Source organism: Limulus polyphemus, unplaced genomic scaffold (genome assembly GCF_000517525.1).
Source record: "Limulus polyphemus unplaced genomic scaffold, Limulus_polyphemus-2.1.2 Scaffold6852, whole genome shotgun sequence".
Lineage (NCBI taxonomy): Eukaryota > Metazoa > Arthropoda > Merostomata > Xiphosura > Limulidae > Limulus > Limulus polyphemus.
The window spans coordinates 11,036-20,581 of record NW_013672462.1 but is presented as its reverse complement, the minus strand read 5'-3'; the positions used below and the strand labels follow the sequence as shown (position 1 = coordinate 20,581).

General features: G+C 32.9%; 1 long non-coding RNA gene across 1 annotated transcript; it reads right to left on the bottom strand.

Annotated features, from left to right (window-relative positions):
• Positions 1-6,173: 6,173 nt before the first annotated feature.
• On the bottom strand, positions 6,174-7,010 carry LOC111089634. Its single transcript, XR_002613854.1, has 2 exons — positions 6,517-7,010; positions 6,174-6,418 (listed from the first exon to the last, which is right to left on the bottom strand). It is a non-coding gene; the product is annotated as an uncharacterized LOC111089634 (long non-coding RNA).
• Between the last annotated feature and the right edge of the window lie 2,536 nt (positions 7,011-9,546).

The following is a 9,546-nucleotide window of genomic DNA, read 5'->3' as shown; positions in this document are numbered from 1 at the left end:
AGCGTTGTATGACTGTAATCACTAGTATATTTTAAGATAATGAGCGTTGTATGACTGTAATCACTAGTATATTTTAAGATAATGAGCGTTGTATGACTGTAATCACTAGTATAATTTGAGCTAATGAACGTTGTATGACTGTAATCACTAGTATATTTTGAGATAATGAGCGTTGTATGACTATAATCACTAGTATAATTTGAGATAATGAGCGTTGTATGACTGTAATCACTAGTATATTTTGAGATAATGAGCGTTGTATGACTGTAACAACTGGTATAATCTGAGGTAATGAGCGTTGTATGACTGTAACCACTAGTATAATTTGAGATAATGAGCGTTGTATGACTGTAACTACTAGTATAATTTAAGATAATGAGCGTTGTATGATTGTAACCACTGGTATAGTTTGAGATAATGAGCGCTATATGACTATAATCACTAGTATAATTTGAGATAATGAGCGTTGTATGACTGTAATCACTAGTATATTTTGAGATAATGAGCGTTGTATGACTGTAACAACTGGTATAATCTGAGGTAATGAGCGTTGTATGACTGTAACCACTAGTATATTTGAGATAATGAGCGTTGCATGACTGTAACCACTAGTATAATTTAAGATAATGAGCGTTGTATGATTGTAACCACTGGTATATTTTGAGATAATGAGCGTTGTATGACTGTAACCACTAGTATAATGCGTTAACTGACTTTTGCTATCTGCGCTAGCCGTCCCTAATTTAGCAATGTAAGACTAGAGGGAAGGCAGCTAGTCATCACCACCCACCGTCACCTCTTGGGCTACTCTTTTACCAACGAATAGTGGAATTGACAGTCACATTATAACGCCCCCACGGCTGAAAGGACAAGCATGTTTGGTGGGACGGGGATTCGAACCCGCGACCCGCAGATTGCGAGTCGAGCACCCTAACCATGAGTTTTGCTTTAACTGGGCCTGTTGCTATAATTTGACGTAAACAGTGTTCCTGACTGTATACGTGTTCGTGTAACTTGTAAGTGTTTGACATATACATATTTTGTAATAAATGTAAAACGTGGTTTCCTAGGATATGCGAGGATAACATCCAGTTTATCATTACAAAATATTCTAAGTAATATACAATTTACATCATGAATAAAATAAACCATATGGTATTAGAAATAGTAAAGTTTAAAATTGTGATTTTAAGAAAGCTTAAAAATAATTTAGCGGAGGATTTGTGTATATACTCTATGTGCGTCTGAGTTGTGACTTATGGTGGTATCTTGCCAGTTTAAATATTATTCTACAGCCATAGAAGTTATGGATTGAATATGACCACTTTAGTTTAAATTTACTAAAATCATCAGATATGTAACTGTTATCATGCCAGTTTAAGTTTAAATAGTTTAGAGGCCAAATAGTATCAACAGCTTAGCTTTCAGTTATTCCGATTAACTGCAATACTGTAGAATAACACAAGCTAGACATTCAGTTGTGTTTGAACAGCTAAAACAGGTAATATAACGTCAGTTGCCTTCCAAAAGATCACCAACTAAACAGTTGATTAACTAATAAAGCAGATTAAGTAGTCAGTTAGACTCCAAAACTGATAAGATTAATAGTATTACGAAACTGATAACTAACCGTGTTCCATGGAACATTGACACGATGTAACCTGAAGACAAATGAGTCGAGTTGGAAGTAACAATTGTTATGGTGAACGCCTTTTTTAACCTGGGGAAACGTGATTACAATCAATAATATCCGTCATAATATCAGACTTATTTTTAGACACTACATACTTTATTCAGTTTCTTAGACTTTTCCGAAACTTTAAGCCTAGTTACTGAAAATATTCCTCAATTATTATTTATTTATTCTATATAAACACACTATGGTGTCTAAGTAAGCTGCGAACCCGAGGTCACTTTATGAAGCTAGTTATTAAAATCATTACTAAGAAACTAGAAGTTGTGGTTTTTTTGCTATAAACATATTTTCGTTTATCTGGCTTAGAACTCAAATTTCTTCTTGTAATACTTCCCTTCTAGAAAGTAAACAATTAATTACTTATTCAAGGGACGTTACAAAATCACATGATCAGACATTCGTGACTTAATTTCAGAAATCAAGGTGTGCATTTGTTGCAATTAGTTGCCACCTTTTCTAAGAAAATAATCTAAAAACGGCCCGATGATCTGACCCGAAGCGAAGCGTGAATCTATTGTTAGAAGTGGTAGTGTGGTTCAGTAGTAATTTATATTGTTATTCAAGTTCACTTTAGTTCTCGCTTGATTACTTGAGGAGCATGAAAATTTGTTTATGATACATCACATAGAATTCTCTAGTTCGTTTAGGAAAAGAAATATTTTCGTTTTAGCTATGCCAGATAACCTATCTGGATGTTGCCTAGTGATTAGCATGCCTGGATGTGAATCCTAGGTTTTATGATTCACGACTCGTTGCTGTAAAAATGCGCTCCGCTCTCTGCGGTCGTGGGTGCGCTACGAATAGCGGACAATTTCCAAGATTCTATTCAACAAGAGTATTCGAGGACGTGGCGGAGAGTGCTGTTGATGAGCTGCCTTCCTTCTGGTCTACCAGTTCAAAATTAGGTATGGCTAGCGCAAATATCCTTGTAGCTTTACGCGAAAATCAGAAGCAACAACAAAAAAAACATGAACGTATAAGTCTGGCTGTAAAACTTACATACAGTTTAAAAACAGGTAAAATGTCATTGATTTGCAAGTTAATTAAAAAACAGGTTTCGCTCTAGTATGGCAAACGTTTCCTGTAATTGTTGTTATTTTAAACTCATACTCCAAATTCTTATTTTCATAGCAGGCTTTCTTTTTATTTGTTTGTTTTGGTGCAAAGCCACGTTAAGCTATCTACTGTGTCAACCGCGGGGGGAATCGAACCCTGGATCTTAGTTTTTAAGTTCTACACGTGTGTCAGCTCTTTTTCTTTAACTTTTACTTCAAAGCTTGTAACAACTTTTTCTTTATACTTTCAGGAACTAAAAGTTTAAAAGCACTTCTAGTTGTTAACTTTAATTTTTATTTTAGATGTTTAGTTATAACTTTTTCTTTAAAATTCTAGTAAACAAAGTCACTTTTATTTGTTATTTCAAAATTTTTCTGTTATAACTGTTCAACATTTTTAGCAACCACAAGCTTCTTTTATTTTCTAAAAACTAAATCTTTTATACAGTGTGATAAGACGACATTATATGACTAAATATAGAAAGGATGGTTTCTCGTCTTAGTTTTTTTTCGAAAGTGTATAAGTAGTTCAAAAACCCTTTCAAATAACTAAATCTCCTAAGCTTGGCGAACCTCGTAAGATGTTATTGGGTTTATGGGCGAAAATCCCGTTATTAACAGTACCCAACTATTAAAACAAGTAAGAACTTAAGAACAGTATGTTTTATTAGTCATACTCATTACAAGGTTGATTTTTACTTTTGGTGTAAGTAGGTGGCTTGCTGTCATTAGAAATTTTATTATTGAGCTTACGCTTTTTTCACATGACCTGGCACAGTTCTGTTTAGAATTTCGCGCAAAGCTACACATTAGCCGTCCCTAATTTAGCAATGATAGAGTAGAGGGAAGATAGCTATTCAACACCACCCACCGCCAATTCTTGGGCTACTCTTTTACCATCGAACACCCTAACCACCAGACCTAAACTGGCATAGAAAGGGTATGCATTTACTTTGATGCACAGCGGTATGTCTACAGACTTACACCGCTAAAATCCGGGTTTCGATGTAGGAGTGTTGTAAGGTTTGATAACCTTCTATACTTTGGGGCTGTAGGAGTGTTGTAAGGTTTGATAACCCTCTATACTTTGGGGCTGTAGGAGTGTTGTAAGGTTTGATAACCCTCTATACTTTGGGGCTGTAGGAGTGTTGTAAGGTTTGATAACCCTCTATACTTTGGGGCTGTAGGAGTGTTGTAAGGTTTGATAACCCCGATAATGAAAATACGTTTTTTCAGTGTTACAAATTTCACAAAGCTATACAATGGACCATCTGTTCTCTGCCCACCGCAGGTATTGAAACCCAATTTTTAGCACTATAAACCCGTAGGCGCTGCTGAGCCATTTATTGAGGGGTCTCAATGAATTGTCTTTAGTTAGAATATTGATTTTGTTTGTTTATTTCGTATAAAGCTACACGAGGACCATCTGCGATATTCATTCAAGTGATAGAATAGTGGGTTATCAAACCTTACAACACTCCTACAGCCCCAAAGTATATTATATATCTCACGTGGCAAACAACGTCATAGCTGTTTTGATGTCTTTCGGGTATTTCATTCAAATATAATTTGCTTTGTATATAAATATATTAAAAACGCTGAGTGAGTTTTAGCTTTACAAGATTTTCGTGCGCCCAGATTTGAAAGTTCACTAACCAACATTTAGATACATTACTTGACACTAGATGGCGAGATTTACTTTTTCAAACTATGACATTATGACCACTAAGTTTTATAAAAGTAATGGAAAACTGCGAAGGTTATACCAACCATAAAATAGCCAGAATATGATGTATAAAGCCTGTGTAACACGACACTAAAACCGACCGAAAAATAGATTGAGAGAGTATGAAATTATACCTTGTTGTCCATTATTAGCAGCGCTACTTATGTGAGATTGAATGAAGTGGCGCTCAGGCCTAAAATTTCTCACGATAACTATTACTTTTTATATTCTTCCTATTTAGTTTTACTTACAAATGTAATGGTCATAGCTACATTTATTAGGAATCATTCATCTATTAAAAAAGAATTCATGATAAAGTTTCACTAACATTTCGAATGCATTAGAATCGTCATTTTAAAAAAAAGGATCATTTGAATTCTTCACTAGTGAGACTCGTATCAAAAAGATTGTAGAATAATTCAATATAAATTGAAAATACTAAAAGATTTTTATCATCCGTCTATAAGAAAAATGTTTGATAAAAATAAAATATTTGTGCTTAATACCTTTAATATGGCGTATCAACAGAAACTTTTCTTTCATGATAAAGTTTTCATATTAAAAATAATTGATTTAGTGATATATCTAAAAAAATGTGGAATTAACGAAATATACACTTTATTTTGATTTATTCAGACTTCTAGAAAAACAAATATTTATTTCATCAGTTATGTCTTTAAAAAATAAGCTTCATAAACAAGATTAATATTCAAATTGGCTAAAAATCAGGTTTCGATATTCGTTGTGGACAAAGATAGCTTTGTGCTTAGTAATAATAACAAACATATAAATGTTTAAACTGAACAAACTTTTAATTCCATGTAGAACCTGGCTATTCTTTCCAATTCAACATATATATTTATGGAAACTGGAAATCGTTATATCTTTTTTTCTACATCGTATATAATATTACATAAGGTTCCAATTATGATAAACAGATTGTTATTGCCTAAACTGGTGACTCAGAACAGAAAGACTGATGTACAATATAGGTCTATTATGTTGAATCAGTCTTTCTGTTCTGAGTCACCAGTTTAGGCAATAACAATCTGTTTATCATAATTGGAACCTTATGTAATATTATATACGATGTAGAAAAAAAGATATAACGATTTCCAGTTTCCATAAATATATATGTTGAATTGGAAAGAATAGCCAGGTTGTACATGGAATTAAAAGTTTGTTCAGTCTGAACATTTATATGTTTGTTATTATTACTAAGCACAAAGCTATCTTTGTCCACCACAAATATCGAAATATATCTTGATTTAGATTAGTTGTGATTGCTTTATATTGTTTAGCATAAATTCTTTGAATACGATGTCATAATTTCAAGACAGTAAAGAGGAGTGAAATATTATAAATTACATCAGCAGACCTGAGGTTGAGTTGAGTTACAGTAGGTTAATAGTTAATAATTTTCTTCATTTTTGGTTTTTACACAATTGAAGGTCAATAAACCATGTTAGTTTTGATGTCTTGTTTTGATTGACACTCAAAGCTTACAGGAAAATGGTGGAGATATTTAGACTTATTCATTAGGACTTAACAATTATAAACGGATGAAAAATTTACTCTGGCACTTTGTTTTATGTCTCTTCAATTATGTAAAAAAGAAAGTCTACTAGCATTTACAGCAATTATATATGAAACCCCATATGTGTATATATATATATAGCTATTTTTTGCTAGAATCTCAAGCATCTTTCTCTTTACACATCACTTGAACTTCATGTTTCACGCTGGAACCTCGAACATCCTTATATACCATCTGCATTTCATGTTTCACGTTGGAACCTCGAACATCCTTATATACCATCTGTATTTCATGTTTCACGTTGGAACCTCGAGCATCCTTACATACCATCTGTATTTCATGTTTCATGCTGGAACATCAAGCATCTCTACACATCACTTGAACTTCATTTTTGTTAGTGTAACCTCGAGCATCTTCACATATTATCTGTACTCCATGTTTTAATACTGGAACTTCGAGGATTTTCACATATCACCTGTACTCGCTGTGTTAATGGTGAAACCTCGAGCATCTTCACACATCATCTGTACTCTATGTTTTAATGGTGAAACCTCAAGCATCTTCACACATCATCTGTAATCTATATTTTAATACTGGAACTTCGAGTATCATCACACATCATCATCTGTTACCTATGTTTTAATACTGGAACCTCGATCATCATCACACATCATCTGTACTCTATGTTTTAATACTGGAACCTCGAGCATCTTCACACATCATCATCTGTAACCTATGTTTTAATACTGGAACCTCGAGCATCTTCATACATCATCTGTTTTAATGGTGGAATCTCAAGCATCTTCACACATCATCTGTAACCTATGTTTTAATACTGGAACCTCGAGCATCTTCACACATCATCTGTTTTAATGGTGGAATCTCAAGCATCTTCACAAATCATCTGTAATCTATGTTTTAATACTGGAACCTCGAGCATCATCACACATCACTACACCAGGTCCTCATGCTTCTTGATGAAACCTTATTCTTTGCAAACTACAGTAAAAAAATATGAAATACATCAACACGATAATTGTAAAACCGAAATAAACTTGATAATTAACAATAAAGTTATCTATGTTAAACTAGCCACCTGTTATACTGATGTTTTAGGAAATGCTACAAATATCTGAACTATTTACAATTTACTCTGTTATCACTTGGCTATAGTTCACGTTAATTGGTTATTAGTGAATACTGGACTTGAAAGATAGTAAACATTTGCATTTTATAACATTTGATGATCTAGTTTCTTGTTTAAACCAGGACATAAAGAAGGGCTACAGTCTTGTACTTCAATGCTTGGTTCGGAGGAAGAATCATCAAAAATATTATGAGTAGTTATATTTCAAATTTTCTGATTATATCATGTTATAATAAAAATATATCGACCGTTCTGTCCCTCTATCCTTACATTGATGGTGGGTTGCTGTAAACTCGTAAAACAATGTTTGTTATAAATAGTTAGTAGCGTATCTGAAGTATAAAGATCTTCATAAAATCATCGTAAATATTTCTCAGAATAATGTCACGCTACAAAAGATTAGACATCAGCATGATTAGTGCTGAACACATTGTCAGTAGATATAGTATTTTCTGTAACTATGGTAACGTTATAGACGTACACAATACACACACGTGTATAAGCTCTTTGACGATAAATATCTTGTTAGTAAATATAGTATCCTCTGTAACCATGGTAACATTACAAAAAGGAAGAAAGAGATTATCAATGTTTTAGAAATTGGTTAGAGTTTTAATTCTCTATTTAAGAAACTTTACAATGAACGACCTTAATTTTTTAGTAGTTGTAATTATCGATGTATATTGTAGAAGACATAAATATGCTTGCCACTATTTGCTATTCCTTTGATCCTTTCCTTCAACCAATCACAAATAGGAGTATATACGCACAAACACACACACACAAATATACACGTATACATGCATGATACAATTACTTTAATGAATTATGCTTACACATAAATATTTTATAAAAATGTTTATCAACCTGCAAGAAGTAATATCAAATAGATAGATATCTATTTGATATTACTTCTTGCAGGTTGATAAACTTTGTAAAATATCTATTTGATATTACTTCTTGCAGGTTGATAAATTTTGTAAAATATCTATTTGATATTACTTCTTGCAGGTTGATAAACTTTGTAAAATTACAAAGTTTATCAACCTGCAAGAGGTAATATCAAATAGATATTTTACAAAGTTTATCAACCTGCAAGAAGTAATATCAAATAGATATCTTACAAAGTTTATCAACCTGCAAGAAGTAATATCAAATAGATATTTTACCAGTCTTCTGATAAAATAACAACGTAACATGTAGTATTTTATTAGTACAATATGTTCGAAGGTTCGATCAGTAGCCAGAACTTCCAAGATCGTTTTATCGAAGGCTCGTCAAGTGGCGTTTATGAGGTGTTAGAGTTTTTTCTCTTACCAATAGAAACTGTTTAACAGTGTTTGAATAATAATAATATCTTAAATGTCACTCACGTGGAAAAATTCAATCTTTTCATTTGTATAATTCCCATTACTTGTATCAAAACTCACAAAAACCACCACCAAAACGTTATAGGTGGCAGCTCCTTCGGTGCATTGGAGCAGACCATTACGATGAAACATAGGGGGATACGTAACGGTTGCATGCTTTAATAAAATGTACTGAAGGTCTTGTGTACCGAAGTGTTACTGTTGCTTTGTTCTGTTTCGATGTTTATTTATAATTATTTTTATTATTATCATTTATTTCGCTGACACCTTTATCCAAAACGTATATCTAAATAATTAAAAATGTTGTTAAAAGATGTGACTGATAATAACACACAGGTGTAGGAAGCATATTAAAAGTAAGGGGATGAAAGATGTATTTGACTGAGAGAAGCGAGGGAATGTGTGCCACAGGGGCACCCATTAACCCGTGAGGTCTAGGGCCTTGGAAGCCCATGGGATCTGGATTAAATTTCATGAATTCTCCTGCTTTTCCTGAGAGTAATTCTCCTAATTTTGATGCATTTTAACTGGGACAGATTGAAAGGGTGTAACGCTCTCTTGTAACCTTTTGCTATAGATGAAGATAATCGAGCTATTGGTGTTAGTTACTTTATTATGTTTCTTAGGTGTGTTTAATTTATAAATATTTTTTTGTTAAAAGGACTATGACTGTTAACCTGTTTGGAACGCTGACTGTTAAACGAAGATTTGTTTTTCCTTAGGTTAGCTACAGTTCTTTAAATTGGCCACAGTTAAGGTGCTCCTGTTATGCAAGCTTGCCGTATGTAGATATACGAGTATCAACACGTAGCATCAAATACTTGTACATAAGCAATGTGTACGTTTTTTGTTTTTTTCTATAATAAAAACATTGTTACTGTTCTAAATAACGTATTTGTAAAGTACGTATAAATGTTTTATTTCATTTGGGTGTATTACCTGCAAAATAAAACGATTTTCAATAAAATATAAATTAGCACTTATATTGACGTCATCAGTAAATTATGTAAATTAA